Raw genomic sequence first — 26098 nt, 5'->3', positions numbered from 1 at the left:
TGATCCGGAACTCAATTTGCACTTTTTTGCAGCCATGCCGACAATACTCTTGTGAGTACAAACTGCATAGAAACTCACACCTTTTTGGAATTAGAAATTGATTGGCTCATACAATTCCTTTTAAACAGTGCACCTTGCCTGTCTGTTTGCTGATCCATTCCTTCCAACACATTTCCTACATTACATTCAGCATATTGCTCCACCCCCTAGTATCATCTGTGAAGATGTGCTGAATATGGAGAAACCCCCCAAAATGGCCACTAAAATAATGACACATCATCATTCTAATTGCCTAATTATGCTTCTGTCATGTTTTAATTTCTGTTACTTCTCCCCATTACACCCTGTTGTTTATTTACCATGCCTTTCTCATCAAATGTACAGCCATGCATCAGCCACATGCCAGAGTGTCACAGTAGCCAGTGTGGCAAGATGATTGGTTGTGTCCCTGATGACATCAAAATGGGCCCTGATGACATCACAATAGTCAGAAAAGCATAAATAGGATGCTCTGGAGTCTCTTGAAGCAGATGATGTTAGACCTCTGGGGGCTCCTGGACTGTGTTAGGTGTGCAAGGTGTCTTGCAAGGCGGCTATGGTAACAAAAAGTGCAGTTAGTTAATTATGGTATATTTTTTTTCTTTGGATGGCTACCTTAGCTTAATATAATAGGTTATATTTGTTGGTTGCATGGTTAGGTTAGTTATTTGTAGTAGATTGTTTTTTGTTGGTTGGATAAAAAATTATAGCTAGCTTCCGACTGACATTTATGCTCCATCTCTCCTTCTATTAACGCATTTCTGATACAGTTTATTTGTTTGGCTGGAACTACTATTATTTGCTTAGTGTAGGCAGCCCATTCTTCCTCATCTTACAATGGGGATCATTAAAATGAACCAGCCTGTTAGAGAGAATGAGCAAAGAAAACCTGTTGCTGAACTCTGGGGCCTCTAAGGCAAGTAGAAGAGTTCATGTTGTCTTTGTCTTCCACTCTTAGGTGGTCATGTGGTCCTCTTCGCTGCTTGTCCCGTCTGTGCATTCGTACAACTGTAAAGTGGGGAATGAGGGGGATACCGCTTTACGGAGGACAGATGAGCAGTACCCCGGTCAAACTGAGTGAAAGCAAGGGGAGTCGAGACTAGCTTGTTCTTCTCTGTGTGGACACCCAGGGAGCAGGAGGAAACCAAAGTAATTTATGACCACTCCTTTTGTTTATATATTTCTGATATAAACAGCTTGTGTGGAAGTTGTTGTTGTTGTTAGTGTGAGTAGTCTATTCTTCCTCAACTTACACTGAGGATTTACATGAGCTAGACTGCCGCTGAACTCCAGGGGCCCCTAGGGCACTTACAGAGTTTTAGGTTGTCCTTGTCGCATAGTCTTAGGTGGTCATACGGTCCTCTTCGCTGCTCATCAGGTCTGTGCATTCGTACAACTGTAAAGTGGGGAATGAGGGGGCTACCGCTTTACGGAGGACGGATGAGCAGTACCCCAAAAAACAAGAGGAAACCAAAGTAATATATGACCACCCTTTAAAACACACATACACTGACTGACATACACTGACAGCTTTTACCCCAGACTAACTTACCTTAACTGACTCATACTGACTGATACCCAGTCCCAGACATACACACTGTGACAGACACACACTCACTTTAGAATGACATACCCAGACCAACACCTCATCCCATGGACTGTAGCATAGTGCTAACCACAGAGATGAGATTAGGATAAGATTAGACCTACCCACACACACACCAAACACTTGAACAGGGCATATTGGTGAGCAGCACCACTTAGGAGCAGGAGATGTAGGATTAGATTAGGTGTTACATATCACACATGCACCCCAACACTAGAATAGCTTTCAGGGTGACTAGCGCCAATTAGAGTAGGCCAGCATAGTGTAGTGTAGGCCCCGCCCGAAGAGAGTCTACCTTGTCGCTGGTGGGCGGGCTTACAATCCTGTTGGCGAAATGTTTCATTTTTGCCAACTGGATTAACCAAAAGACTCTTACTTAACCATTTATGCCTCCAGGACGTAGTACCTACGTCCAGAAGGCCACGTGCGCATCCGCGCGCTCCCACGGCCGATCGCGCACGTGCACGCGCGCGACCGGCCCGCGGTTCGTTAGCCAGGCAATCAGTGTATCGGGCTATGGTGCCCGATCACTGATTCCTCTCCCCTGCAGAAAAAGCGACAGCTTCTCTCGGAAGCTTCGCTTTATCTGGCTTCAAGCGTCCCTTTAAGCGTATGTTACGCTTAGAGTGACGTCATGTAAACAAACTTATGGCTGCCATCTTGCGACCAAAAAGTAAAACTACAACTAAATGTAAAAAAAATAAAAATGCACATATATTTACCCCAAACAAATACTATTTACATCCCACCCTCCCAAAAATACCCAATAAAATGTTTAATATATAAAACAAAAACATTACAATACAAAAAGAAAAACATGTAAATATTTACCTAAGGGTCTAAACTTTTTAAATATCAATGTAAAGATGAAATAGTTCTATTTTTTTTTACTTTTAAACTTGTAAATAGTGATGGATGCAAAACGGAAAAAATGCACCTTTATTTCCAAATAAAATATTGTCGCCATTCATTGTGATAGGGACATAATTTAAATGGTGTAATAACCGGGACAGATGGGCAAATACAATACGTGAGTTTTAATTATGAAGGCATGTATTATTTTAAAACTATAATGGCTGAAAACTGAGAAATAAGGATTTTTTTCCATTTTTTTCTTATTCTTCCTGTTAAAATGCATTTACAGTAAAGTGGCTCTTAGCAAAATGTACCACCCAAAGAAAGCCTAATTGGTGGCGGAAAAAACAAGCTGCCATTCACTAAGTGCTTTTAAAAATAAAGAAAACCCTAAGAACTCCCCACTAGGAGATGGGCTAGTCCAAAACCTGTTGGTTCTGCCAGATTTCTCCTACCCACTGTAAGTGACAGCAGCATAGGAGAAATGTAATTAAGGGCTCCTTTTACTCTGGAAGAAATGTACTTCTTATTTGTATGTGTTTACACGTATTTTACATTTTACAATGTTCACGATAATGGTCCTTTAAGCACTTGAGGAACACATGTTTATACCCCCCCCCCTAGTGACCAGGCAATTGTTTACATTTCCACACTTTACAACTTGAATGGTTTATTGCTCAGTCATACAACTTAGCACCCAAATGAATTTTACCTCCTTTTCTTCCCACTAATAGAGCTTTCTTTGGGTGGTCTCTGATTGCTGCTGCGATCTTTACAGCCATTAGGAGGGACAATTAAGTGACAGGGCTGTCATTTGTACAGCGATGCACTAGATTGCAGCACTGTACACATATTTATTAGCTGTTTATGTCTTTAAGTCAGCTTATCAGCTCCGATTGTGACTGACAGGCTGAAGACGAAGCTCCGCTTTGTTTACAGCAGGGAACGCGTGCTCGAGCGAGCGCTCATTGCCTGCAAATCTCGTTACTGGGGAGATCATGCCACCTGGCGTGAGCAAAGAACGAGTAAGCCACTCTGCCACTTGCAATCCTGCGTTAGGCGGCCGCAGAGTGGTTAAAGTGATCCGGAACTCAATTTGCACTTTTTTGCAGCCATGCCGACAATACTCTTCTGAGTACAAACTGCATAGAAACTCACACCTTTTTGGAATTAGAAATTGATTGGCTCATACAATTCCTTTTAAACAGTGCACCTTGCCTGTCTGTTTGCTGATCCATTAGTTCCAACACATTTCCTACATTACATTCAGCATATTGATCCACCCCCTAGTATCATCTGTGAAGATGTGCTGAATATAGAGAAACCCCCAAAAATGGCCACTAAAATAATGACACATCATCATTCTAATTGCCTAATTATGCTTCTGTCATGTTTTAATTTCTGTTACTTCTCCACATTACACCCTGTTGTTTATTTACCATGCCTTTCTCATCAAATGTACAGCCATGCATCAGCCACATGCCAGAGTGTCACAGTAGCCAGTGTGGCAAGATGATTGGTTGTGTCCCTGATGACATCAAAATGGGCCCTGATGACATCACAATAGTCAGAAAAGCATAAATAGGATGCTCTGGAGTCTCTTGAAGCAGATGATGTTAGACCTCTGGGGGCTCCTGGACTGTGTTAGGTGTGCAAGGTGTCTTGCAAGGCGGCTATGGTAACAAAAAGTGCAGTTAGTTAATTATGGTATATTTTTTTTCTTTGGATGGCTATCTTAGCTTAATATAATAGGTTATATTTGTTGGTTGCATGGTTAGGTTAGTTATTTGTAGTAGATTGTTTTTTGTTGGTTGGATAAAAAATTATAGCTAGCTTCCGACTGACATTTATGCTCCATCTCTCCTTCTATTAACGCATTTCTGATACAGTTTATTTGTTTGGCTGGAACTACTATTATTTGCTTAGTGTAGGCAGCCCATTCTTCCTCATCTTACAATGGGGATCATTAAAATGAACCAGCCTGTTAGAGAGAATGAGCAAAGAAAACCTGTTGCTGAACTCTGGGGCCTCTAAGGCAAGTAGAAGAGTTCATGTTGTCTTTGTCTTCCACTCTTAGGTGGTCATGTGGTCCTCTTCGCTGCTTGTCCCGTCTGTGCATTCGTACAACTGTAAAGTGGGGAATGAGGGGGATACCGCTTTACGGAGGACAGATGAGCAGTACCCCGGTCAAACTGAGTGAAAGCAAGGGGAGTCGAGACTAGCTTGTTCTTCTCTGTGTGGACACCCAGGGAGCAGGAGGAAACCAAAGTAATTTATGACCACTCCTTTTGTTTATATATTTCTGATATAAACAGCTTGTGTGGAAGTTGTTGTTGTTGTTAGTGTGAGTAGTCTATTCTTCCTCAACTTACACTGAGGATTTACATGAGCTAGACTGCCGCTGAACTCCAGGGGCCCCTAGGGCACTTACAGAGTTTTAGGTTGTCCTTGTCGCATAGTCTTAGGTGGTCATACGGTCCTCTTCGCTGCTCATCAGGTCTGTGCATTCGTACAACTGTAAAGTGGGGAATGAGGGGGCTACCGCTTTACGGAGGACGGATGAGCAGTACCCCAAAAAACAAGAGGAAACCAAAGTAATATATGACCACCCTTTAAAACACACATACACTGACTGACATACACTGACAGCTTTTACCCCAGACTAACTTACCTTAACTGACTCATACTGACTGATACCCAGTCCCAGACATACACACTGTGACAGACACACACTCACTTTAGAATGACATACCCAGACCAACACCTCATCCCATGGACTGTAGCATAGTGCTAACCACAGAGATGAGATTAGGATAAGATTAGACCTACCCACACACACACCAAACACTTGAACAGGGCATATTGGTGAGCAGCACCACTTAGGAGCAGGAGATGTAGGATTAGATTAGGTGTTACATATCACACATGCACCCCAACACTAGAATAGCTTTCAGGGTGACTAGCGCCAATTAGAGTAGGCCAGCATAGTGTAGTGTAGGCCCCGCCCGAAGAGAGTCTACCTTGTCGCTGGTGGGCGGGCTTACAATCCTGTTGGCGAAATGTTTCATTTTTGCCAACTGGATTAACCAAAAGACTCTTACTTAACCATTTATGCCTCCAGGACGTAGTACCTACGTCCAGAAGGCCACGTGCGCATCCGCGCGCTCCCACGGCCGATCGCGCACGTGCACGCGCGCGACCGGCCCGCGGTTCGTTAGCCAGGCAATCAGTGTATCGGGCTATGGTGCCCGATCACTGATTCCTCTCCCCTGCAGAAAAAGCGACAGCTTCTCTCGGAAGCTTCGCTTTATCTGGCTTCAAGCGTCCCTTTAAGCGTATGTTACGCTTAGAGTGACGTCATGTAAACAAACTTATGGCTGCCATCTTGCGACCAAAAAGTAAAACTACAACTAAATGTAAAAAAAATAAAAATGCACATATATTTACCCCAAACAAATACTATTTACATCCCACCCTCCCAAAAATACCCAATAAAATGTTTAATATATAAAACAAAAACATTACAATACAAAAAGAAAAACATGTAAATATTTACCTAAGGGTCTAAACTTTTTAAATATCAATGTAAAGATGAAATAGTTCTATTTTTTTTTTACTTTTAAACTTGTAAATAGTGATGGATGCAAAACGGAAAAAATGCACCTTTATTTCCAAATAAAATATTGTCGCCATTTATTGTGATAGGGACATAATTTAAATGGTGTAATAACCGGGACAGATGGGCAAATACAATACGTGAGTTTTAGTTATGAAGGCATGTATTATTTTAAAACTATAATGGCTGAAAACTGAGAAATAATGATTTTTTTCCATTTTTTTCTTATTCTTCCTGTTAAAATGCATTTACAGTAAAGTGGCTCTTAGCAAAATGTACCACCCAAAGAAAGCCTAATTGGTGGCGGAAAAAACAAGCTGCCATTCACTAAGTGCTTTTAAAAATAAAGAAAACCCTAAGAACTCCCCACTAGGAGATGGGCTAGTCCAAAACCTGTTGGTTCTGCCAGATTTCTCCTACCCACTGTAAGTGACAGCAGCATAGGAGAAATGTAATTAAGGGCTCCTTTTACTCTGGAAGAAATGTACTTCTTATTTGTATGTGTTTACACGTATTTTACATTTTACAATGTTCACGATAATGGTCCTTTAAGCACTTGAGGAACACATGTTTATACCCCCCCTAGTGACCAGGCCATTGTTTACATTTCCACACTTTACAACTTGAATGGTTTATTGCTCAGTCATACAACTTAGCACCCAAATGAATTTTACCTCCTTTTCTTCCCACTAATAGAGCTTTCTTTGGGTGGTCTCTGATTGCTGCTGCGATCTTTACAGCCATTAGGAGGGACAATTAAGTGACAGGGCTGTCATTTGTACAGCGATGCACTAGATTGCAGCACTGTACACATATTTATTAGCTGTTTATGTCCTTAAGTCAGCTTATCAGCTCCGATTGTGACTGACAGGCTGAAGACGAAGCTCCGCTTTGTTTACAGCAGGGAACGCGTGCTCGAGCGAGCGCTCATTGCCTGCAAATCTCGTTACTGGGGAGATCATGCCACCTGGCGTGAGCAAAGAACGAGTAAGCCACTCTGCCACTTGCAATCCTGCGTTAGGCGGCCGCAGAGTGGTTAAAGTGATCCGGAACTCAATTTGCACTTTTTTGCAGCCATGCCGACAATACTCTTGTGAGTACAAACTGCATAGAAACTCACACCTTTTTGGAATTAGAAATTGATTGGCTCATACAATTCCTTTTAAACAGTGCACCTTGCCTGTCTGTTTGCTGATCCATTCCTTCCAACACATTTCCTACATTACATTCAGCATATTGCTCCACCCCCTAGTATCATCTGTGAAGATGTGCTGAATATGGAGAAACCCCCCAAAATGGCCACTAAAATAATGACACATCATCATTCTAATTGCCTAATTATGCTTCTGTCATGTTTTAATTTCTGTTACTTCTCCCCATTACACCCTGTTGTTTATTTACCATGCCTTTCTCATCAAATGTACAGCCATGCATCAGCCACATGCCAGAGTGTCACAGTAGCCAGTGTGGCAAGATGATTGGTTGTGTCCCTGATGACATCAAAATGGGCCCTGATGACATCACAATAGTCAGAAAAGCATAAATAGGATGCTCTGGAGTCTCTTGAAGCAGATGATGTTAGACCTCTGGGGGCTCCTGGACTGTGTTAGGTGTGCAAGGTGTCTTGCAAGGCGGCTATGGTAACAAAAAGTGCAGTTAGTTAATTATGGTATATTTTTTTTCTTTGGATGGCTACCTTAGCTTAATATAATAGGTTATATTTGTTGGTTGCATGGTTAGGTTAGTTATTTGTAGTAGATTGTTTTTTGTTGGTTGGATAAAAAATTATAGCTAGCTTCCGACTGACATTTATGCTCCATCTCTCCTTCTATTAACGCATTTCTGATACAGTTTATTTGTTTGGCTGGAACTACTATTATTTGCTTAGTGTAGGCAGCCCATTCTTCCTCATCTTACAATGGGGATCATTAAAATGAACCAGCCTGTTAGAGAGAATGAGCAAAGAAAACCTGTTGCTGAACTCTGGGGCCTCTAAGGCAAGTAGAAGAGTTCATGTTGTCTTTGTCTTCCACTCTTAGGTGGTCATGTGGTCCTCTTCGCTGCTTGTCCCGTCTGTGCATTCGTACAACTGTAAAGTGGGGAATGAGGGGGATACCGCTTTACGGAGGACAGATGAGCAGTACCCCGGTCAAACTGAGTGAAAGCAAGGGGAGTCGAGACTAGCTTGTTCTTCTCTGTGTGGACACCCAGGGAGCAGGAGGAAACCAAAGTAATTTATGACCACTCCTTTTGTTTATATATTTCTGATATAAACAGCTTGTGTGGAAGTTGTTGTTGTTGTTAGTGTGAGTAGTCTATTCTTCCTCAACTTACACTGAGGATTTACATGAGCTAGACTGCCGCTGAACTCCAGGGGCCCCTAGGGCACTTACAGAGTTTTAGGTTGTCCTTGTCGCATAGTCTTAGGTGGTCATACGGTCCTCTTCGCTGCTCATCAGGTCTGTGCATTCGTACAACTGTAAAGTGGGGAATGAGGGGGCTACCGCTTTACGGAGGACGGATGAGCAGTACCCCAAAAAACAAGAGGAAACCAAAGTAATATATGACCACCCTTTAAAACACACATACACTGACTGACATACACTGACAGCTTTTACCCCAGACTAACTTACCTTAACTGACTCATACTGACTGATACCCAGTCCCAGACATACACACTGTGACAGACACACACTCACTTTAGAATGACATACCCAGACCAACACCTCATCCCATGGACTGTAGCATAGTGCTAACCACAGAGATGAGATTAGGATAAGATTAGACCTACCCACACACACACCAAACACTTGAACAGGGCATATTGGTGAGCAGCACCACTTAGGAGCAGGAGATGTAGGATTAGATTAGGTGTTACATATCACACATGCACCCCAACACTAGAATAGCTTTCAGGGTGACTAGCGCCAATTAGAGTAGGCCAGCATAGTGTAGTGTAGGCCCCGCCCGAAGAGAGTCTACCTTGTCGCTGGTGGGCGGGCTTACAATCCTGTTGGCGAAATGTTTCATTTTTGCCAACTGGATTAACCAAAAGACTCTTACTTAACCATTTATGCCTCCAGGACGTAGTACCTACGTCCAGAAGGCCACGTGCGCATCCGCGCGCTCCCACGGCCGATCGCGCACGTGCACGCGCGCGACCGGCCCGCGGTTCGTTAGCCAGGCAATCAGTGTATCGGGCTATGGTGCCCGATCACTGATTCCTCTCCCCTGCAGAAAAAGCGACAGCTTCTCTCGGAAGCTTCGCTTTATCTGGCTTCAAGCGTCCCTTTAAGCGTATGTTACGCTTAGAGTGACGTCATGTAAACAAACTTATGGCTGCCATCTTGCGACCAAAAAGTAAAACTACAACTAAATGTAAAAAAAATAAAAATGCACATATATTTACCCCAAACAAATACTATTTACATCCCACCCTCCCAAAAATACCCAATAAAATGTTTAATATATAAAACAAAAACATTACAATACAAAAAGAAAAACATGTAAATATTTACCTAAGGGTCTAAACTTTTTAAATATCAATGTAAAGATGAAATAGTTCTATTTTTTTTTACTTTTAAACTTGTAAATAGTGATGGATGCAAAACGGAAAAAATGCACCTTTATTTCCAAATAAAATATTGTCGCCATTCATTGTGATAGGGACATAATTTAAATGGTGTAATAACCGGGACAGATGGGCAAATACAATACGTGAGTTTTAATTATGAAGGCATGTATTATTTTAAAACTATAATGGCTGAAAACTGAGAAATAATGATTTTTTTCCATTTTTTTCTTATTCTTCCTGTTAAAATGCATTTACAGTAAAGTGGCTCTTAGCAAAATGTACCACCCAAAGAAAGCCTAATTGGTGGCGGAAAAAACAAGCTGCCATTCACTAAGTGCTTTTAAAAATAAAGAAAACCCTAAGAACTCCCCACTAGGAGATGGGCTAGTCCAAAACCTGTTGGTTCTGCCAGATTTCTCCTACCCACTGTAAGTGACAGCAGCATAGGAGAAATGTAATTAAGGGCTCCTTTTACTCTGGAAGAAATGTACTTCTTATTTGTATGTGTTTACACGTATTTTACATTTTACAATGTTCACGATAATGGTCCTTTAAGCACTTGAGGAACACATGTTTATACCCCCCCCTAGTGACCAGGCAATTGTTTACATTTCCACACTTTACAACTTGAATGGTTTATTGCTCAGTCATACAACTTAGCACCCAAATGAATTTTACCTCCTTTTCTTCCCACTAATAGAGCTTTCTTTGGGTGGTCTCTGATTGCTGCTGCGATCTTTACAGCCATTAGGAGGGACAATTAAGTGACAGGGCTGTCATTTGTACAGCGATGCACTAGATTGCAGCACTGTACACATATTTATTAGCTGTTTATGTCTTTAAGTCAGCTTATCAGCTCCGATTGTGACTGACAGGCTGAAGACGAAGCTCCGCTTTGTTTACAGCAGGGAACGCGTGCTCGAGCGAGCGCTCATTGCCTGCAAATCTCGTTACTGGGGAGATCATGCCACCTGGCGTGAGCAAAGAACGAGTAAGCCACTCTGCCACTTGCAATCCTGCGTTAGGCGGCCGCAGAGTGGTTAAAGTGATGCGGAACTCAATTTGCACTTTTTTGCAGCCATGCCGACAATACTCTTGTGAGTACAAACTGCATAGAAACTCACACCTTTTTGGAATTAGAAATTGATTGGCTCATACAATTCCTTTTAAACAGTGCACCTTGCCTGTCTGTTTGCTGATCCATTCCTTCCAACACATTTCCTACATTACATTCAGCATATTGCTCCACCCCCTAGTATCATCTGTGAAGATGTGCTGAATATGGAGAAACCCCCAAAAATGGCCACTAAAATAATGACACATCATCATTCTAATTGCCTAATTATGCTTCTGTCATGTTTTAATTTCTGTTACTTCTCCCCATTACACCCTGTTGTTTATTTACCATGCCTTTCTCATCAAATGTACAGCCATGCATCAGCCACATGCCAGAGTGTCACAGTAGCCAGTGTGGCAAGATGATTGGTTGTGTCCCTGATGACATCAAAATGGGCCCTGATGACATCACAATAGTCAGAAAAGCATAAATAGGATGCTCTGGAGTCTCTTGAAGCAGATGATGTTAGACCTCTGGGGGCTCCTGGACTGTGTTAGGTGTGCAAGGTGTCTTGCAAAGCGGCTATGGTAACAAAAAGTGCAGTTAGTTAATTATGGTATATTTTTTTTCTTTGGATGGCTACCTTAGCTTAATATAATAGGTTATATTTGTTGGTTGCATGGTTAGGTTAGTTATTTGTAGTAGATTGTTTTTTGTTGGTTGGATAAAAAATTATAGCTAGCTTCCGACTGACATTTATGCTCCATCTCTCCTTCTATTAACGCATTTCTGATACAGTTTATTTGTTTGGCTGGAACTACTATTATTTGCTTAGTGTAGGCAGCCCATTCTTCCTCATCTTACAATGGGGATCATTAAAATGAACCAGCCTTATTAGACAGAATGAGCAAAGAAAACCTGTTGCTGAACTCTGGGGCCTCTAAGCCAAGTAGAAGAGTTCATGTTGTCTTTGTCTTCCACTCTTAGGTGGTCATGTGGTCCTCTTCGCTGCTTGTCCCGTCTGTGCATTCGTACAACTGTAAAGTGGGGAATGAGGGGGATACCGCTTTACGGAGGACAGATGAGCAGTACCCCGGTCAAACTGAGTGAAAGCAAGGGGAGTCGAGACTAGCTTGTTCTTCTCTGTGTGGACACCCAGGGAGCAGGAGGAAACCAAAGTAATTTATGACCACTCCTTTTGTTTATATATTTCTGATATAAACAGCTTGTGTGGAAGTTGTTGTTGTTGTTAGTGTGAGTAGTCTATTCTTCCTCAACTTACACTGAGGATTTACATGAGCTAGACTGCCGCTGAACTCCAGGGGCCCCTAGGGCACTTACAGAGTTTTAGGTTGTCCTTGTCGCATAGTCTTAGGTGGTCATACGGTCCTCTTAGCTGCTCATCAGGTCTGTGCATTCGTACAACTGTAAAGTGGGGAATGAGGGGGCTACCGCTTTACGGAGGACGGATGAGCAGTACCCCAAAAAACAAGAGGAAACCAAAGTAATATATGACCACCCTTTAAAACACACATACACTGACTGACATACACTGACAGCTTTTACCCCAGACTAACTTACCTTAACTGACTCATACTGACTGATACCCAGTCCCAGACATACACACTGTGACAGACACACACTCACTTTAGAATGACATACCCAGACCAACACCTCATCCCATGGACTGTAGCATAGTGCTAACCACAGAGATGAGATTAGGATAAGATTAGACCTACCCACACACACACCAAACACTTGAACAGGGCATATTGGTGAGCAGCACCACTTAGGAGCAGGAGATGTAGGATTAGATTAGGTGTTACATATCACACATGCACCCCAACACTAGAATAGCTTTCAGGGTGACTAGCGCCAATTAGAGTAGGCCAGCATAGTGTAGTGTAGGCCCCGCCCGAAGAGAGTCTACCTTGTCGCTGGTGGGCGGGCTTACAATCCTGTTGGCGAAATGTTTCATTTTTGCCAACTGGATTAACCAAAAGACTCTTACTTAACCATTTATGCCTCCAGGACGTAGTACCTACGTCCAGAAGGCCACGTGCGCATCCGCGCGCTCCCATGGCCGATCGCGCACGTGCACGCGCGCGACCGGCCCGCGGTTCGTTAGCCAGGCAATCAGTGTATCGGGCTATGGTGCCCGATCACTGATTCCTCTCCCCTGCAGAAAAAGCGACAGCTTCTCTCGGAAGCTTTGCTTTATCTGGCTTCAAGCGTCCCTTTAAGCGTATGTTACGCTTAGAGTGACGTCATGTAAACAAACTTATGGCTGCCATCTTGCGACCAAAAAGTAAAACTACAACTAAATGTAAAAAAAAAAAAAATGCACATATATTTACCACAAACAAATACTATTTACATCCCACCCTCCCAAAAATACCCAATAAAATGTTTAATATATAAAACAAAAACATTACAATACAAAAAGAAAAACATGTAAATATTTACCTAAGGGTCTAAACTTTTTAAATATCAATGTAAAGATGAAATAGTTCTATTTTTTTTTACTTTTAAACTTGTAAATAGTGATGGATGCAAAACGGAAAAAATGCACCTTTATTTCCAAATAAAATATTGTCGCCATTCATTGTGATAGGGACATAATTTAAATGGTGTAATAACCGGGACAGATGGGCAAATACAATACGTGAGTTTTAATTATGAAGGCATGTATTATTTTAAAACTATAATGGCTGAAAACTGAGAAATAATGATTTTTTTCCATTTTTTTCTTATTCTTCCTGTTAAAATGCATTTACAGTAAAGTGGCTCTTAGCAAAATGTACCACCCAAAGAAAGCCTAATTGGTGGCGGAAAAAACAAGCTGTCATTCACTAAGTGCTTTTAAAAATAAAGAAAACCCTAAGAACTCCCCACTAGGAGATGGGCTAGTCCAAAACCTGTTGGTTCTGCCAGATTTCTCCTACCCACTGTAAGTGACAGCAGCATAGGAGAAATGTAATTAAGGGCTCCTTTTACTCTGGAAGAAATGTACTTCTTATTTGTATGTGTTTACACATATTTTACATTTTACAATGTTCACGATAATGGTCCTTTAAGCACTTGAGGAACACATGTTTATACCCCCCCTAGTGACCAGGCCATTGTTTACATTTCCACACTTTACAACTTGAATGGTTTATTGCTCAGTCATACAACTTAGCACCCAAATGAATTTTACCTCCTTTTCTTCCCACTAATAGAGCTTTCTTTGGGTGGTCTCTGATTGCTGCTGCGATCTTTACAGCCATTAGGAGGGACAATTAAGTGACAGGGCTGTCATTTGTACAGCGATGCACTAGATTGCAGCACTGTACACATATTTATTAGCTGTTTATGTCCTTAAGTCAGCTTATCAGCTCCGATTGTGACTGACAGGCTGAAGACGAAGCTCCGCTTTGTTTACAGCAGGGAACGCGTGCTCGAGCGAGCGCTCATTGCCTGCAAATCTCGTTACTGGGGAGATCATGCCACCTGGCGTGAGCAAAGAACGAGTAAGCCACTCTGCCACTTGCAATCCTGCGTTAGGCGGCCGCAGAGTGGTTAAAGTGATCCGGAACTCAATTTGCACTTTTTTGCAGCCATGCCGACAATACTCTTGTGAGTACAAACTGCATAGAAACTCACACCTTTTTGGAATTAGAAATTGATTGGCTCATACAATTCCTTTTAAACAGTGCACCTTGCCTGTCTGTTTGCTGATCCATTCCTTCCAACACATTTCCTACATTACATTCAGCATATTGCTCCACCCCCTAGTATCATCTGTGAAGATGTGCTGAATATGGAGAAACCCCCAAAAATGGCCACTAAAATAATGACACATCATCATTCTAATTGCCTAATTATGCTTCTGTCATGTTTTAATTTCTGTTACTTCTCCCCATTACACCCTGTTGTTTATTTACCATGCCTTTCTCATCAAATGTACAGCCATGCATCAGCCACATGCCAGAGTGTCACAGTAGCCAGTGTGGCAAGATGATTGGTTGTGTCCCTGATGACATCAAAATGGGCCCTGATGACATCACAATAGTCAGAAAAGCATAAATAGGATGCTCTGGAGTCTCTTGAAGCAGATGATGTTAGACCTCTGGGGGCTCCTGGACTGTGTTAGGTGTGCAAGGTGTCTTGCAAGGCGGCTATGGTAACAAAAAGTGCAGTTAGTTAATTATGGTATATTTTTTTTCTTTGGATGGCTACCTTAGCTTAATATAATAGGTTATATTTGTTGGATGCATGGTTAGGTTAGTTATTTGTAGTAGATTGTTTTTTGTTGGTTGGATAAAAAATTATAGCTAGCTTCCGACTGACATTTATGCTCCATCTCTCCTTCTATTAACGCATTTCTGATACAGTTTATTTGTTTGGCTGGAACTACTATTATTTGCTTAGTGTAGGCAGCCCATTCTTCCTCATCTTACAATGGGGATCATTAAAATGAACCAGCCTGTTAGAGAGAATGAGCAAAGAAAACCTGTTGCTGAACTCTGGGGCCTCTAAGGCAAGTAGAAGAGTTCATGTTGTCTTTGTCTTCCACTCTTAGGTGGTCATGTGGTCCTCTTCGCTGCTTGTCCCGTCTGTGCATTCGTACAACTGTAAAGTGGGGAATGAGGGGGATACCGCTTTACGGAGGACAGATGAGCAGTACCCCGGTCAAACTGAGTGAAAGCAAGGGGAGTCGAGACTAGCTTGTTCTTCTCTGTGTGGACACCCAGGGAGCAGGAGGAAACCAAAGTAATTTATGACCACTCCTTTTGTTTATATATTTCTGATATAAACAGCTTGTGTGGAAGTTGTTGTTGTTGTTAGTGTGAGTAGTCTATTCTTCCTCAACTTACACTGAGGATTTACATGAGCTAGACTGCCGCTGAACTCCAGGGGCCCCTAGGGCACTTACAGAGTTTTAGGTTGTCCTTGTCGCATAGTCTTAGGTGGTCATACGGTCCTCTTCGCTGCTCATCAGGTCTGTGCATTCGTACAACTGTAAAGTGGGGAATGAGGGGGCTACCGCTTTACGGAGGACGGATGAGCAGTACCCCAAAAAACAAGAGGAAACCAAAGTAATATATGACCACCCTTTAAAACACACATACACTGACTGACATACACTGACAGCTTTTACCCCAGACTAACTTACCTTAACTGACTCATACTGACTGATACCCAGTCCCAGACATACACACTGTTACAGACACACACTCACTTTAGAATGACATACCCAGACCAACACCTCATCCCATGGACTGTAGCATAGTGCTAACCACAGAGATGAGATTAGGATAAGATTAGACCTACCCACACACACACCAAACACTTGAACAGGGCATATTGGTGAGCAGCACCACTTAGGAGCAGGAGATGTAGGATTAGATTAGGTGTTACATATCACACATGCACCCCAACACTAGAATAGCTTTCAGGGTGACTAGCGCCAATTAGAGTAGGCCAGCATAGTGTAGTGTAGGCCCCGCCCGAAGAGAGTCTACCTTGTCGCTGGTGGGCGGGCTTACAATCCTGTTGGCGAAATGTTTCATTTTTGCCAACTGGATTAACCAAAAGACTCTTACTTAACCATTTATGCCTCCAGGACGTAGTACCTACGTCCAGAAGGCCACGTGCGCATCCGCGCGCTCCCACGGCCGATCGCGCACGTGCACGCGCGCGACCGGCCCGCGGTTCGTTAGCCAGGCAATCAGTGTATCGGGCTATGGTGCCCGATCACTGATTCCTCTCCCCTGCAGAAAAAGCGACAGCTTCTCTCGGAAGCTTCGCTTTATCTGGCTTCAAGCATCCCTTTAAGCGTATGTTACGCTTAGAGTGACGTCATGTAAACAAACTTATGGCTGCCATCTTGCGACCAAAAAGTAAAACTACAACTAAATGTAAAAAAAATAAAAATGCACATATATTTACCCCAAACAAATACTATTTACATCCCACCCTCCCAAAAATACCCAATAAAATGTTTAATATATAAAACAAAAACATTACAATACAAAAAGAAAAACATGTAAATATTTACCTAAGGGTCTAAACTTTTTAAATATCAATGTAAAGATGAAATAGTTCTATTTTTTTTTACTTTTAAACTTGTAAATAGTGATGGATGCAAAACGGAAAAAATGCACCTTTATTTCCAAATAAAATATTGTCGCCATTCATTGTGATAGGGACATAATTTAAATGGTGTAATAACCGGGACAGATGGGCAAATACAATACGTGAGTTTTAATTATGAAGGCATGTATTATTTTAAAACTATAATGGCTGAAAACTGAGAAATAAGGATTTTTTTCCATTTTTTTCTTATTCTTCCTGTTAAAATGCATTTACAGTAAAGTGGCTCTTAGCAAAATGTACCACCCAAAGAAAGCCTAATTGGTGGCGGAAAAAACAAGCTGCCATTCACTAAGTGCTTTTAAAAATAAAGAAAACCCTAAGAACTCCCCACTAGGAGATGGGCTAGTCCAAAACCTGTTGGTTCTGCCAGATTTCTCCTACCCACTGTAAGTGACAGCAGCATAGGAGAAATGTAATTAAGGGCTCCTTTTACTCTGGAAGAAATGTACTTCTTATTTGTATGTGTTTACACGTATTTTACATTTTACAATGTTCACGATAATGGTCCTTTAAGCACTTGAGGAACACATGTTTATACCCCCCCCCTAGTGACCAGGCAATTGTTTACATTTCCACACTTTACAACTTGAATGGTTTATTGCTCAGTCATACAACTTAGCACCCAAATGAATTTTACCTCCTTTTCTTCCCACTAATAGAGCTTTCTTTGGGTGGTCTCTGATTGCTGCTGCGATCTTTACAGCCATTAGGAGGGACAATTAAGTGACAGGGCTGTCATTTGTACAGCGATGCACTAGATTGCAGCACTGTACACATATTTATTAGCTGTTTATGTCTTTAAGTCAGCTTATCAGCTCCGATTGTGACTGACAGGCTGAAGACGAAGCTCCGCTTTGTTTACAGCAGGGAACGCGTGCTCGAGCGAGCGCTCATTGCCTGCAAATCTCGTTACTGGGGAGATCATGCCACCTGGCGTGAGCAAAGAACGAGTAAGCCACTCTGCCACTTGCAATCCTGCGTTAGGCGGCCGCAGAGTGGTTAAAGTGATCCGGAACTCAATTTGCACTTTTTTGCAGCCATGCCGACAATACTCTTGTGAGTACAAACTGCATAGAAACTCACACCTTTTTGGAATTAGAAATTGATTGGCTCATACAATTCCTTTTAAACAGTGCACCTTGCCTGTCTGTTTGCTGATCCATTCCTTCCAACACATTTCCTACATTACATTCAGCATATTGCTCCACCCCCTAGTATCATCTGTGAAGATGTGCTGAATATGGAGAAACCCCCCAAAATGGCCACTAAAATAATGACACATCATCATTCTAATTGCCTAATTATGCTTCTGTCATGTTTTAATTTCTGTTACTTCTCCCCATTACACCCTGTTGTTTATTTACCATGCCTTTCTCATCAAATGTACAGCCATGCATCAGCCACATGCCAGAGTGTCACAGTAGCCAGTGTGGCAAGATGATTGGTTGTGTCCCTGATGACATCAAAATGGGCCCTGATGACATCACAATAGTCAGAAAAGCATAAATAGGATGCTCTGGAGTCTCTTGAAGCAGATGATGTTAGACCTCTGGGGGCTCCTGGACTGTGTTAGGTGTGCAAGGTGTCTTGCAAGGCGGCTATGGTAACAAAAAGTGCAGTTAGTTAATTATGGTATATTTTTTTTCTTTGGATGGCTACCTTAGCTTAATATAATAGGTTATATTTGTTGGTTGCATGGTTAGGTTAGTTATTTGTAGTAGATTGTTTTTTGTTGGTTGGATAAAAAATTATAGCTAGCTTCCGACTGACATTTATGCTCCATCTCTCCTTCTATTAACGCATTTCTGATACAGTTTATTTGTTTGGCTGGAACTACTATTATTTGCTTAGTGTAGGCAGCCCATTCTTCCTCATCTTACAATGGGGATCATTAAAATGAACCAGCCTGTTAGAGAGAATGAGCAAAGAAAACCTGTTGCTGAACTCTGGGGCCTCTAAGGCAAGTAGAAGAGTTCATGTTGTCTTTGTCTTCCACTCTTAGGTGGTCATGTGGTCCTCTTCGCTGCTTGTCCCGTCTGTGCATTCGTACAACTGTAAAGTGGGGAATGAGGGGGATACCGCTTTACGGAGGACAGATGAGCAGTACCCCGGTCAAACTGAGTGAAAGCAAGGGGAGTCGAGACTAGCTTGTTCTTCTCTGTGTGGACACCCAGGGAGCAGGAGGAAACCAAAGTAATTTATGACCACTCCTTTTGTTTATATATTTCTGATATAAACAGCTTGTGTGGAAGTTGTTGTTGTTGTTAGTGTGAGTAGTCTATTCTTCCTCAACTTACACTGAGGATTTACATGAGCTAGACTGCCGCTGAACTCCAGGGGCCCCTAGGGCACTTACAGAGTTTTAGGTTGTCCTTGTCGCATAGTCTTAGGTGGTCATACGGTCCTCTTCGCTGCTCATCAGGTCTGTGCATTCGTACAACTGTAAAGTGGGGAATGAGGGGGCTACCGCTTTACGGAGGACGGATGAGCAGTACCCCAAAAAACAAGAGGAAACCAAAGTAATATATGACCACCCTTTAAAACACACATACACTGACTGACATACACTGACAGCTTTTACCCCAGACTAACTTACCTTAACTGACTCATACTGACTGATACCCAGTCCCAGACATACACACTGTGACAGACACACACTCACTTTAGAATGACATACCCAGACCAACACCTCATCCCATGGACTGTAGCATAGTGCTAACCACAGAGATGAGATTAGGATAAGATTAGACCTACCCACACACACACCAAACACTTGAACAGGGCATATTGGTGAGCAGCACCACTTAGGAGCAGGAGATGTAGGATTAGATTAGGTGTTACATATCACACATGCACCCCAACACTAGAATAGCTTTCAGGGTGACTAGCGCCAATTAGAGTAGGCCAGCATAGTGTAGTGTAGGCCCCGCCCGAAGAGAGTCTACCTTGTCGCTGGTGGGCGGGCTTACAATCCTGTTGGCGAAATGTTTCATTTTTGCCAACTGGATTAACCAAAAGACTCTTACTTAACCATTTATGCCTCCAGGACGTAGTACCTACGTCCAGAAGGCCACGTGCGCATCCGCGCGCTCCCACGGCCGATCGCGCACGTGCACGCGCGCGACCGGCCCGCGGTTCGTTAGCCAGGCAATCAGTGTATCGGGCTATGGTGCCCGATCACTGATTCCTCTCCCCTGCAGAAAAAGCGACAGCTTCTCTCGGAAGCTTCGCTTTATCTGGCTTCAAGCGTCCCTTTAAGCGTATGTTACGCTTAGAGTGACGTCATGTAAACAAACTTATGGCTGCCATCTTGCGACCAAAAAGTAAAACTACAACTAAATGTAAAAAAAATAAAAATGCACATATATTTACCCCAAACAAATACTATTTACATCCCACCCTCCCAAAAATACCCAATAAAATGTTTAATATATAAAACAAAAACATTACAATACAAAAAGAAAAACATGTAAATATTTACCTAAGGGTCTAAACTTTTTAAATATCAATGTAAAGATGAAATAGTTCTATTTTTTTTTACTTTTAAACTTGTAAATAGTGATGGATGCAAAACGGAAAAAATGCACCTTTATTTCCAAATAAAATATTGTCGCCATTCATTGTGATAGGGACATAATTTAAATGGTGTAATAACCGGGACAGATGGGCAAATACAATACGTGAGTTTTAATTATGAAGGCATGTATTATTTTAAAACTATAATGGCTGAAAACTGAGAAATAAGGATTTTTTTCCATTTTTTTCTTATTCTTCCTGTTAAAATGCATTTACAGTAAAGTGGCTCTTAGCAAAATGTACCACCCAAAGAAAGCCTAATTGGTGGCGGAAAAAACAAGCTGCCATTCACTAAGTGCTTTTAAAAATAAAGAAAACCCTAAGAACTCCCCACTAGGAGATGGGCTAGTCCAAAACCTGTTGGTTCTGCCAGATTTCTCCTACCCACTGTAAGTGACAGCAGCATAGGAGAAATGTAATTAAGGGCTCCTTTTACTCTGGAAGAAATGTACTTCTTATTTGTATGTGTTTACACGTATTTTACATTTTACAATGTTCACGATAATGGTCCTTTAAGCACTTGAGGAACACATGTTTATACCCCCCCCCTAGTGACCAGGCAATTGTTTACATTTCCACACTTTACAACTTGAATGGTTTATTGCTCAGTCATACAACTTAGCACCCAAATGAATTTTACCTCCTTTTCTTCCCACTAATAGAGCTTTCTTTGGGTGGTCTCTGATTGCTGCTGCGATCTTTACAGCCATTAGGAGGGACCAGGGCCGCCATCAGAAATTTTGGGGCCCCTCACAAATCATCAGTCCGGGCCCCCCCCCCCCCCACAAACTGAGAAATGTGTGTAGCCATTACATGTTGGCAGAGCTAGTTGGAGGCTTGCTGTCCACAAATTAATCACGAATAACCACGGTGGATACTCGTGATTCAAGTTAGCTCTAATTGCCACAGCTGAGCGGCTAGATGCGGCGGGGTTAATTACCCAGAACGCCGATCTCCACCCAGCGTTTCAACGAGGTGCAAGTGTCTGAATGGACGCGTTGCAAGCCTCGATATCGAGCACTTCCTCCTTCAAGCCGGAAGGAGGAAGTGCTCCATCATTTTTTTAGAACCTCCCAGTTTTATTTTCTGTTTAAAAAAGCTAAAAAAGTAGGTTTAATGCTATTGTCTCATATGGTAATGATTCAGATTTTCCCATAGTCTCGCAGTTAGCAATCATGAGGCCCCCAACAAACCATGAGGCCCCCAACAAGACAAATTCAGCAATCATGAGGCCCCCAACAAGACAAATTCAGCAATCATGAAGCCCCCAACAAGACAAATTCAGCAATCATGAGGCCCCCAACAAGACAAATTCAGCATTCGTGAGACCCCCAACAAGACAAATTCAGCAATCATGAGGCCCCCAACAAATCATGAGGCCCACAACAAGACAAATTCAGCAATCTTGAGGCTCCCAACAAATCATGAGGCCCCCAACAAGTAAAAATTCAATCATTAGGCCCCCAACAAGACAAATTCAGCAGTCATGAGGCACATAAATAGACAGCATTTCACATAAATAGGCAGAATGCCCCCTTATTATGGTAGACACCTCTCACCTGGATTCTGACAGGGACCCCCAGGTTAGGTAGTGAGTGACATGGAGCCCTTTAGGCAGTGAGTGACAGGGAGCCCTTTTAGGTAGTGAGTGAGTGACAGGGAGCCCCTTTAGGTAGTGAGTGAGTGACAGGGAGCCCCTTTAGCTAGTGAGTGAGTGACAGGGAGGCCCTTTAGCTAGTGAGTGAGTGACAGGGAGGCCCTTTAGCTAGTGAGTGAGTGACAGGGAGGCCCTTTAGGGAGTGAGTGAGTGACAGGGAGGCCCTTTAGGGAGTGAGTGAGTGACAGGGAGGCCCTTTAGGGAGTGAGTGACAGGGAGGCCCTTTAGGTAGTGAGTGAGTGACAGGGAGGCCCTTCAAGTAGTGAGTGAGTGACAGGGAGGCCCTTTAAGTAGTGAGTGAGTGACAGGGAGGCCCTTTAGCTAGTGAGTGAGTGACAGGGAGGCCCTTTAGGGAGTGAGTGAGTGAGTGACAGGGAGGCCCTTTAAGTAGTGAGTGAGTGACAGGGAGGCCCTTTAGGTAGTGAGTGAGTGACAGGGAGGCCCTTTAGCTAGTGAGTGAGTGACAGGGAGGCCCTTTAGGGAGTGAGTGACAGGGAGGCCCTTTAGGGAGTGAGTGACAGGGAGGCCCTTTAGGGAGTGAGTGAGTGACAGGGAGGCCCTTTAGGTAGTGAGTGAGTGACAGGGAGGCCCTTTAGGTAGTGAGTGAGTGACAGGGAGGCCCTTTAGGGAGTGAGTGACAGGGAGGCCCTTTAGGGAGTGAGTGACAGGGAGGCCCTTTAGGTAGTGAGTGACAGGGAGGCCCTTTAGGTAGTGAGTGAGTGACAGGGAGGCCCTTTAGGGAGTGAGTGAGTGACAGGGAGGCCCTTTAGGTAGTGAGTGACAGGGAGGCCCTTTAGGTAGTGAGTGAGTGACAGGGAGGCCCTTCAAGTAGTGAGTGAGTGACAGGGAGGCCCTTTAAGTAGTGAGTGAGTGACAGGGAGGCCCTTTAGCTAGTGAGTGAGTGACAGGGAGGCCCTTTAGGAAGTGAGTGACAGGGAGGCCCTTTAGGGAGTGAGTGAGTGACAGGGAGGCCCTTTAGGGAGTGAGTGAGTGAGTGACAGGGAGGCCCTTTAGGGAGTGAGTGAGTGACAGGGAGGCCCTTTAGGTAGTGAGTGAGTGACAGGGAGGCCCTTCAAGTAGTGAGTGAGTGACAAGGAGGCCCTTTAAGTAGTGAGTGAGTGGCAGGGAGGCCCTTTAGGGAGTGAGTGACAGGGAGGCCCTTTAAGTAGTGGGTGAGTGACAGGGAGGCCCTTTAGGGAGTGAGTGAAAGGGAGGCCCTTTAGGGAGTGAGTGACAGGGAGGCCCTTTAGCTAGTGAGCGAGTGACAGGGAGCCGCCGCCGTCGTCGTCGCTGCCGCCGCTGCCTCCCCTACCTTGCCAGTGAGTGCTGCCCAGCGTCAGACCTCAAGATCAGCGGCGACCCGACCAGAGCGGGCGCTGGACGCACCCGCTCTATATGCAGAAGTGACGTCACTTCCGCATATCAGTGCGGGCGCTGGGTCCTAGCGCCCGCACTATTGTCGCCGCCTGATCGGGGTCTGACTAGGCGGAGGCGGCGGAGGCGGCGGCGGCGGCTAGAGGGATGGAGGGAGAGGGAGGGAGAAGCGGTCAGGGGGGGTTGAGCGGCGGCCGGGCGGCACCCGGCAGGGCCGCGGCGGGGATGGGGCCCCCCTGCAGGGCCGGGGCCCGTGACGGGAGTCACGGATGTCCCCCCCTGATGGCGGGCCTGGGAGGGACAATTAAGTGACAGGGCTGTCATTTGTACAGCGATGCACTAGATTGCAGCACTGTACACATATTTATTAACTGTTTATGTCTTTAAGTCAGCTTATCAGCTCCGATTGTGACTGACAGGCTGAAGACGAAGCTCCGCTTTGTTTACAGCAGGGAACGCGTGCTCGAGCGAGCGCTCATTGCCTGCAAATCTCGTTACTGGGGAGATCATGCCACCTGGCGTGAGCAAAGAACGAGTAAGCCACTCTGCCACTTGCAATCCTGCGTTAGGCGGCCGCAGAGTGGTTAAAGTGATCCGGAACTCAATTTGCACTTTTTTGCAGCCATGCCGACAATACTCTTCTGAGTACAAACTGCATAGAAACTCACACCTTTTTGGAATTAGAAATTGATTGGCTCATACAATTCCTTTTAAACAGTGCACCTTGCCTGTCTGTTTGCTGATCCATTCCTTCCAACACATTTCCTACATTACATTCAGCATATTGCTCCACCCCCTAGTATCATCTGTGAAGATGTGCTGAATATGGAGAAACCCCCAAAAATGGCCACTAAAATAATGACACATCATCATTCTAATTGCCTAATTATGCTTCTGTCATGTTTTAATTTCTGTTACTTCTCCCCATTACACCCTGTTGTTTATTTACCATGCCTTTCTCATCAAATGTACAGCCATGCATCAGCCACATGCCAGAGTGTCACAGTAGCCAGTGTGGCAAGATGATTGGTTGTGTCCCTGATGACATCAAAATGGGCCCTGATGACATCACAATAGTCAGAAAAGCATAAATAGGATGCTCTGGAGTCTCTTGAAGCAGATGATGTTAGACCTCTGGGGGCTCCTGGACTGTGTTAGGTGTGCAACGTGTCTTGCAAGGCGGCTATGGTAACAAAAAGTGCAGTTAGTTAATTATGGTATATTTTTTTTCTTTGGATGGCTACCTTAGCTTAATATAATAGGTTATATTTGTTGGTTGCATGGTTAGGTTAGTTATTTGTAGTAGATTGTTTTTTGTTGGTTGGATAAAAAATTATAGCTAGCTTCCGACTGACATTTATGCTCCATCTCTCCTTCTATTAACGCATTTCTGATACAGTTTATTTGTTTGGCTGGAACTACTATTATTTGCTTAGTGTAGGCAGCCCATTCTTCCTCATCTTACAATGGGGATCATTAAAATGAACCAGCCTGTTAGAGAGAATGAGCAAAGAAAACCTGTTGCTGAACTCTGGGGCCTCTAAGCCAAGTAGAAGAGTTCATGTTGTCTTTGTCTTCCACTCTTAGGTGGTCATGTGGTCCTCTTCGCTGCTTGTCCCGTCTGTGCATTCGTACAACTGTAAAGTGGGGAATGAGGGGGATACCGCTTTACGGAGGACAGATGAGCCGTACCCCGGTCAAACTGAGTGAAAGCAAGGGGAGTCGAGACTAGCTTGTTCTTCTCTGTGTGGACACCCAGGGAGCAGGAGGAAACCAAAGTAATTTATGACCACTCCTTTTGTTTATATATTTCTGATATAAACAGCTTGTGTGGAAGTTGTTGTTGTTGTTAGTGTGAGTAGTCTATTCTTCCTCAACTTACACTGAGGATTTACATGAGCTAGACTGCCGCTGAACTCCAGGGGCCCCTAGGGCACTTACAGAGTTTTAGGTTGTCCTTGTCGCATAGTCTTAGGTGGTCATACGGTCCTCTTCGCTGCTCATCAGGTCTGTGCATTCGTACAACTGTAAAGTGGGGAATGAGGGGGCTACCGCTTTACGGAGGACGGATGAGCAGTACCCCAAAAAACAAGAGGAAACCAAAGTAATATATGACCACCCTTTAAAACACACATACACTGACTGACATACACTGACAGCTTTTACCCCAGACTAACTTACCTTAACTGACTCATACTGACTGATACCCAGTCCCAGACATACACACTGTGACAGACACACACTCACTTTAGAATGACATACCCAGACCAACACCTCATCCCATGGACTGTAGCATAGTGCTAACCACAGAGATGAGATTAGGATAAGATTAGACCTACCCACACACACACCAAACACTTGAACAGGGCATATTGGTGAGCAGCACCACTTAGGAGCAGGAGATGTAGGATTAGATTAGGTGTTACATATCACACATGCACCCCAACACTAGAATAGCTTTCAGGGTGACTAGCGCCAATTAGAGTAGGCCAGCATAGTGTAGTGTAGGCCCCGCCCGAAGAGAGTCTACCTTGTCGCTGGTGGGCGGGCTTACAATCCTGTTGGCGAAATGTTTCATTTTTGCCAACTGGATTAACCAAAAG

Source organism: Hyperolius riggenbachi, chromosome 9, assembly GCF_040937935.1.
Source record: "Hyperolius riggenbachi isolate aHypRig1 chromosome 9, aHypRig1.pri, whole genome shotgun sequence".
NCBI lineage: Eukaryota > Metazoa > Chordata > Amphibia > Anura > Hyperoliidae > Hyperolius > Hyperolius riggenbachi.
Note: the sequence above shows the minus strand (reverse complement) of the source record.